The sequence below is a fragment of the Chrysochloris asiatica genome, unplaced genomic scaffold, assembly GCF_000296735.1.
Source record: "Chrysochloris asiatica unplaced genomic scaffold, ChrAsi1.0 scaffold00005, whole genome shotgun sequence".
NCBI classification, from domain to species: Eukaryota; Metazoa; Chordata; class Mammalia; order Afrosoricida; family Chrysochloridae; genus Chrysochloris; species Chrysochloris asiatica.
In genome coordinates this window covers 30,341,116-30,350,250 of record NW_006408523.1, presented here as the reverse complement: position 1 = coordinate 30,350,250, position 9,135 = coordinate 30,341,116, and positions in this window count along the sequence as shown.

Genomic DNA, 9,135 nt, shown 5'->3' with positions numbered 1-9,135 from the left:
TTGGTAGAATTCTTCTATTTCATCTTCACTGGCTTGAGTGGTTGGTGCATAAATTTGAATAATAGTGGTATTAACTGGGCTTCCCTGTAGGCGCATGGATATTGTCCTATCACTTATAGTATTATAACCACATGATTACTCAAAGAGAAAACTGTAAGCCACACGCATGTCATTTAACTTCATAAACTTCAATAATATCCACAATATTAGTGACAAACAATGTTCACTCATGTTTTTAAGTGCCTATTCTGGTATGGTACCACAGGATAATGCATTGGACTGCAAGGTTAGTTTGAACTGCACAGTCAGCGGTTGAAACATCAGCTACTTGTCAGAAACCCTGTACAGGGTCCCTATGAGCCAGAACCAACAAAATGGCATTTAACAACAATATCTTGAAAACAATATGTGGGCATAGAGAAAATATTTCATGAATGCAAAATCTTATGCACCTTAGGTGATTCAGATACATTTACTTATTTAAAAATTTTCTGTCATATTCTTCAGGCTGCCTGAAAAATTAAATCAGTACTTGATTATGGATATCTGTCTTTTTGTTTTTATGTTCTAATGCTATTATTTTGTTACACATTGGTTTTCCTTACATGAATACGATAACTTACTTTAATAATACATGAATTTTGCTCAATTGAGTAAGACTGCATTTCCAGTTACCTAGATAAACATCAGCTGAATTGTTTATGTTTTATAAACTATTAAAATGATTTAATGGACTTTCTCATCAATACTACATGGAAGCAAAGCCTTAACATTAATTTTGTCATCAGATTTTTTTTTTTTCTTCACTTTCTTGCAAAGAAAACTTAATTAGTATCTCTGACAAAAAGCTTAGGATCGTATTTTCATCTCTAGATTGCTGCACTTAAGCAGTTGTCTTTAATCACCAATGTAGGACTTCAATTTCAAGACTCTTCATTACCTGAAATTATAGACTACAGGAAGAAAGAGCTGTATTATTTTTATATCTATTTTGAAACCTTCTGTTTGTTATCTAAATTTACCTCTTTTTGTTAAAACTTAGCAAGAAAAAAAAAATCAGAGTGTAGCAAATTTCAGAATTTTTCAGTCTTTTCCCTATGGCTATGGCTTTTAATCCCAATTATAAAGTTTTTTTAAAAAACTTTTAAAGATAATTTGTTGTGATAGAATCTCACAATTGACATTTCTTTTAAATTTCTACAGGTGATTAAGTTGATTACCATGTGACTTCATGCTGAGTTCTGATGCTTTATGGCTCCATTCTCAATTTCACATGTGCTCAGCCTTCCACGAGTCCAGTAGTGAAAGATATGCCAATGTCTTGCTATGGCAAAAAACAACAACAACAAAAATGTTACCAGACTTCTAATATGTGATGTTAAGGTCCTCAAGTCTATCACATAAACACAAGGTTTTACTGTAACAGTTGTCTGCTATTATGTACTAAATTTTGTGTTAGTGATGCTCTTTCCAAGTAAAAGACAGAAGGCTCTAAGAAACAAATGCCTTAAATAAGATACTGTAGTTTACATTTAGTAGAATTGGCCTACCATGTTCAATACAGTAGGAGTTCATCACTGGGTCTTCTTTCTCTAAAGAAGTATGAAAGAGACGAGGCTACCCATATCTGACAAGAATATCAATTATAAAGACAGAGAAACCAATTTGCATATGGAAAAAGGTTCACAAGGAGTCACATAGGAACATGGTAATTATTATTTCTAGCCTAAAACCTGTGACCTGCAAAAACATACAAATGTGTTCTCATTAAAAGAAAATTGGAAGAATGAAAAATTATAGTTAACTAATAATTTAATATAAAAAATAAAAATATATGGTAGTATATGTAGAGATATACTATCATTTTAACTTTAAATAAATTAGAAAATATAGAATTTCAAAAGACCTTATTTATGATCTATAAAAATAGTTTTTTAGGAAAAATGTACGACACCTATATGATTATAGAAATTCAGGAAGAATTTTTTTTTTTCCTTTTCTATACATGACCCTGAAACAAGCAGATAGTTATGTAGAAAAAAATTACTGTCAACATGCACCTCAAGTCTGTATAATATACATATACCAAATATGTCTTTGCGATAAATGATATAGATTATTGTCATTGTTAAGTGCCTATGAGTTGGCTCTGACTCATAGCGACCTGTATAGAACATCCAGGCTTTTAAAATTTTTGCAGGAGCATAAAGCCTCATTTTTCTCCCTCAGAGCCACCGAACTTCCAATGATAGAGGTAACAGGTTAAAAAATTTAAATTTCTAGAAAAATATTTACACAAAACTTCAAAATCATAGAGTTGGCAAAGATTTCTAAAACATGGCAGAAACCATAGTGATGTAAGTGGACCATAGACTGCTTTGCTTGACTGACTAAGATCTCCTCCCTAAGACCTCGAGTCTTTGAACTTGAGTCAGTGACCTAATCTGGTTTGTCAGCTTCTACAACCATGGGAATGAATATCCAGATTCTGCACTAGTGATGAGAATTTTCGATATTGACCTCTGAATTGTAGATTTGAGACTTGTCCACTTCCAAAACCACCTGAGTCATTTTCTTGCTGGTCTGTGAGTTCTGTAAGAATTTGCCATGAATTGTAGAATGCTGAGACATGAGGGAGTATATTGAGTAGGAAAGCAATGGTTGCTATCAGGAATGATGAAATAGTACATGGTTGTTATTTGTAGTTGCTGTAGAGTCAGGACACTATGATTTGGAACCAACTCCATGGCACACTGTCACAGCCATCACCAGAGTCAGTTCTAACTTTGAATTTATTGTTACTGCCACAGTGTCAATCCGTGTTCTTTGCGGGGAATCTTTGTTTTAACTGACTTTCCATTTTTCAAGAATGATGTCCTTGTCCAGGGACTGGTCCTTCCTAACAACATGTCCAAAGTCCGATAGATGAAGTCTTTCCATCCTTTCTTCTAATGAGCATTCTGTCTGTGCTTCTTCCAAACACAAATGTATTTGTTCTTCTTGCAGTTCATGGCAATTTTCATGTTCTTCACCAACACCGTAATTCAAGTGCATTGATTTTTCTCTGGTCTCCTTATTCATTGTCAAAATTCCACATGCCTATTAGGCAACGGAAAACAACAACAACAACAACAACAACAACAATAAAACATGGCTTGGTTGAGGCACAACATATTCCTCAAAGTGACATCTTTGCTCTTTAACACTTGTAAAAGGGCTTTTGTAGCAGACTTGTCTAGTGCAATATGTCATTTGATTTCTTGACTGATGCTTTGATGAGCATTGATTGTGGACCCAAGTCAAATGAAATATTTAACAACTTCAAACTTTTCTCCTTTTATCAAGATCTTATTTATTGGTCCAGTTGTGAGGATTTTCATTCTCTTTACTTTGGGGTACAACCCATACAGAAAGCTATAGTTTTTTAATTTTTATCAGTAAGTAGCACTTCAAGTTTGTTTCACTTCCAGAAAACACTGTTATGTCATCATCATATCACAGGTTGTTAATGAGTCTTCCTCCAATTCTAATGCCAGGTTCTTCTTCATATAATTCAACTTCTCGAATTATTTACTTAGCATAAAAATTGAATAAGTATTGTGAAGAAATATAATAAAGTGTTCTGAATTTCCTATTATTTGCATTATCCAAGGTTTGTTGTGATATACACAGCCAAATATATTTTCAGAATCAAAAAACAGAATATGTTTCTGGTATTCTCTGATTTTAGCAAAATCTATCTGACATTAGCAATAATATCTCTAGTTTCTTGTATGGCGCTTTGGGATAATATACTGGACCACAGGTCAGCTTAAGCCACAAGGTGGGTGGTTAAAATTAACCAGCAGCTCCTCAGAAACCCTATACAGGGTCACTATAAGTTGGAACTGACTCAATGGAACTTAACAACAAGAACTATAATCCTTAGTTCCATAGATCATCTTCTGAATCCTGCTTGCATTTCTGACAGCTCACAGTCAATGTACTTCTGCAACCACTTTGAAATTATTTTCAGTAAGTTATTACTTGCCTGTGATATTTATGATATTGTTTGATAATTTCCGCATTCTGTTGGGTCACCTTTCTTTGGAATTGGCACATATATGAATCTCTTTTAGTCAGAGCAGGTAGCTGTCTTCCAAATGTTTTAGCATAGATAAAGTGAACACTTTCAGCATTTCATTCATTTATTGAAACATCTCATTTGGTATTTTGTCAATTCCAGGCACCTTGTTTTTAGTTACGCTTTTAGAGCAAGTTGGACTTCATTCAATACCATGAGTGCTTCACTAAATGGTATCTCCTAAAGTGGATGAATACTGACCCATTGTTTTTGGGATAGTGACCCTGTGTATTTCTTCCATCTTATGACGGTTCCTGCATCTTTCAATATCTTGCACTTACAATACTTCAATGTTACACCCAGAAGCTGCAATTTTTATTTCAGTTCCTTTAGATTGAGAAAGCTGGGTTTGTTCTTCCCTTTTACCTTTCTAATTCCAGTCTTTGCACATTTTATTAAACTAGTTTACTTTTACAACTACCTTTTGAAATTTTCCATTTGTATCTTTTACATCATGATTTTTTCCATTCACTTTAATTAATCTGTGTTTAAAAGTAAAATTCAGAGTCTCCTCTAACATATATTTTGGTCTTTTCTTTCCTATATTTAAATGATTATTTTTGCTTTCTTCACATGTGATGTCTTTGATGCCATCCCACAATTAATCTAGTCTTTAGTCGTAAGTGTTCAATGTGTCAAATATATTCTTGAAATGGTCTCTATATTCAGATGGTATACTGCAATGCAGTAAATTACTTCACATGACCCTCATATTGCAACTCCCACCAAGCCACTTTTTTCCTAATAGGTCTGTGTAAGAGAAGGTAGGAGACGATGCTGATAGCATGGTATGACTCAATTGTGACTGCAAAAATTTGGAACGCTAACAAGGGTATAAAAGAAGCCATCTCAGAAGCAGAAATGGGTGATCTCACTACCATCAAAGAAGCACCAGGAGTGAAGTGCATTCCCTGGACACTAAGATCACTGTGCATTGAACCTCCTCAATCCAAGCACAGAAAACTGTGACAATGGAGGATTAGCAGAAAAAAGGTAGAGGAACTTCAGTAGCAGATTTAAGAGCCAGATCACCAGATAGAGTGTTGGACTTCCCAGTTCACAGAATAAGTAAAGCTTAGTGCCTTTGGACAGGAGGCTCACTTGTAAATCACATATGAGTATGGTGTCTCAGTTTTGTGTGGCCTCTGCAATAAATTACCATACCCAGCTAAGAAATAGAGAGTGCTGTGGAAGGAATGGTTGGTGACATTTTCACATATATCCTCAAGGTTGTACTTCAGCTGTCATGGAAATATTTTAATTTTCTTCAGCTACAATTTGACGTGGCATAGGAGTAATTAGTCTGTTCTTTAGTCAACTCCTGGGCTTGTCCTTTGTTTATTATATTGACCTTTTTCATTATCCCTTTCCACAGACACATATGATTTTATCCTGTGTATGCCATCAAGTGAGGTCCATTTCCATAGATGCTATTTACATTTTAAAAAATTATTTACTATGAATAAGTGATTGGTCTTTCAAAAGTCTGCCATGTGATCTCTGGTTGCATTTATGTCACCAAGGCTGTATTTTCCAATAACCAATCCTTCTTGTTTGCAATCACCAGTAATTATCAATGCATTTGTCTTTACATATTTGATCAATTTGTGACTGCAGAAATTGGTAAATATATCATCTCTTCATGGTTGACATTAGTGTTTGGTGTATCAATTTTGATAATAATCATGTTAACTGGTAATCATTTTAGGTTGATGGATATTACCCTACCACTGACAGGTTTGCAATTCAGGATAAATCTTGAAGTGTTCATTTTCCTGATGAATGTGACAACACTGTTCCTCTAAATTTATCATTCCAGACCGAGTAAACAAAATATTTGTCTGATTCAAAATGGACAATTATCAATCATTTCAGCTCCCAAATTCATAGGATATAGATATTTGTGCATCCCATTTCATTTATAAATGAATTTATGTAGATTTATATGTGGCATAGTCAACATTTCAATTACTGATGGTATTTACATCTGATTTTTTTCATTGTATCACATCTGCAACTGAAAGTCCAGAAATCTTTATTCCACCTATATCAATGTAATTTATTCTACTTTAAACAGGCAGCACTTTCCCAATTGTATTTTGAGTGCTTTCCAAGCTGAGGCTTTCATTTTCTGGCACTGTATCAAAAAATGTTCCACTTAGATACACTAGCCAACTCTTCAAAAGTAGAAAAGTTTCAAAATCTCTTCCATGGGTGACTGTTTCCAGCACCACAGTGACACAAAGCCATATAAGTACAAAACACTAACAAATGAGTGGTGGATATAAGCCATATTTTAATTAAACAGAACATTTAAAAAATTTTGTTCAATTGTAAACACACCATAAATCTGTCAAGTTGTCATACTGTGGTGGCTTGTGTGATGCTGGAAGCTATGCCACCTGTATTTTAAATAAAAGCAGGGTACACCCATGGTGGATATGGTACACAGGTTTCAGCTGAGCTTACACACTAAAACAGACTAGTTAGAAAGAGAGACAGACTACTAGTGAATGTTTAGCCACTGGAAACCTTATGAAGAGCAGTGTAACACCGTCAGATAGCACCAGAATATTGAATTTTATAACAGGATGAATATTGTTAAATACAGAGCCAGAAGATGAGCCTTTCAGGTTGGAATGCATGAAAAATATGACTGAGAAAGAGTAAACTCATAAAAATTGAGCTGGCCAAAATGATGTGAATGGAATAAAACTTTCTAGACCTTCATTTGCTGATGGTACAAAACTCAAAATGAGAGAAACTGCTATAAACATCCATTAATAATCAAAATATGAAATGAACAAAGTGTGACTCTAGTAAAATTGGAAATTTTAAAAATGAAATGTAACATATAAAAATAATTATCTTAGGCATTTTTAAGCTGAAATGGACTGGTATTGGTCCTTTTGAATCCTATAATCATATGTTTTATGATTTCAGGAATTAAAATTTGAACAGAAAGGTGTCACATACATCACCAAAAAGAATATTTCAAAATCAAAGTTGAAGTTAATTCTGTCTGTGATAGGATAATATACATATGCTATTATTATTCAAGCTAAAGACAGTGATTATGAAATTGAAGAATTCCACCTGATTCTTCAGTCTGAAACTGATTAAAGATGCAATCAGGATATATTGATAATTTCTGGTGATTGCAATGCAAAAGTTAGAAACAAAGATAAAGGGGTCAATCATGGGAAAAGATGGCCTTCAAGATAAAAATGATGCTGGAGATCGCATGATAGATTTTTCCAAGACCAAATGGCTTATTCACTGCAAGTATCTTTTTTAAAACAACAACAAAAAATGACTATACACATGGATCTCTATAGATAACATACAGACAGCATCCACACGAGAGTCAAAATTTGACCTGGAACATATCCTACCAAAATTTATAGTTCATCTCAACAACGGATTTGAAACATTAGACATTAATGACCGAAGACCAGAAGAGTTCTGGGATGACATAAATAACATCAAACTGGAAGAAAGCACAAAGTAATTAAGAAGACAGGAAGAAAGAAAATAACAAAATGTATATTAGAAGAGACTGAAAATTGCTCTCCGGTGTAGAGATGCTAAAGTAAATGAAGAAATAGGAGGGTAAAAGAGCAGAGCAGAACAGAAAAAAAAAAAAAAAAAAAAGTGAAAGGGCATTTCAACAACACACAGTCATGAATTAAAATGAAATGTGCAATTATATAGAATAAGAAAACCAACAGGGAATGAAACAGTTGAACAGTTCTCAAACTGAAAGAACTAAAGAAAAAATTCAAGCCTGAATTTGCAATATTGAAGGATTTTATGGGCAAAATTGAGTCTTTATCTGGTGCTATGGAATAATGCACTGGTCGGTTTGAACTGCAAAGTCAGCAGTTAAAATTCACCAGCCGCTCCTCAGAAAACCTACATAGGGTGATTATGAGCTGAAACCAACTTGATGGCACTTAACAACAATGGGCAGAATACAGAATGATGCAGAAAACATCAAAAGAAGATGGAAGGAATATGCAGAGTCACTTTACCAAAAAGAAACGGTCAATGTTCAAATATTTCATGAGCCTGCATATGATCAAGAGCCCATGGCACTGAAAGAAGAAGTCTAAGGTGCATTGAAGGCATTGGCAAAGAAAAGGGCTCTGGGAATTGGTGGAACTCAAATCACATTTTTTTAACACACTGATGCAGCACTGGAGTCACTCATGTATCTATGCCAAGAAATTTGAAAGACAACTACCTGGTCAACTAACTGGATGAGATCCATGATCTTGCTCATTCCAAAAAGAGGTTACTGAGTTGTTGCTTTTACCAGTCATTTTAAGAGTGTCTTCCAGTTTGAAAGAATCATCTTCTAGCACTATATCTGACAATGTTTTACTGCTTTTCCTAAGGTTTTCTATAGGTAACCCATTCAGACTTCCTAGTGTCTTACCTCTCCTTCTTCCTAGTCTGTCTTAGTGTGAAGGCTCTGATAAACCCTGTACACCACTGATGACATGTTACTTAATCTGCTAGCAACTTTGAGTATGACTTTGTGAGGCATACATCCAAGGGATATTAGAATTTGTTGGGCCAAACTGATTTGGTTAATTAAATAAGACACTATACTTGAGAGCAGTATATTAATCTTCCATTTAGACACTATTCTTTCAATTTAAGGGATCAAGAGAGTAAACTAAAGTGCAGTTAAATGTTTCTTAAAAACACAGGTACAGATTTTAGTGTCTTTTTAATTTGCATCCTCTAAATTCATAGTAACTCTAATTTTGATTTCCTTTGACATAGTTCCATTATTGCTTTGACATAAGTTGTAACAAAAGTGCCCTTAAGTTTGTACTTGAAATATGTAATCATTTCTTATAATATAAAGATGCTTTAAAAACACTGACCTATAAAGATTGAAAACTGAAGACCAGTATAGAATATATAGAAAGGGACTTCTAAAAATTTGTGGAAAAAAATCAATAATCTTTTCATTCCCTTTTTTTTTTTTTGAGCTTTAT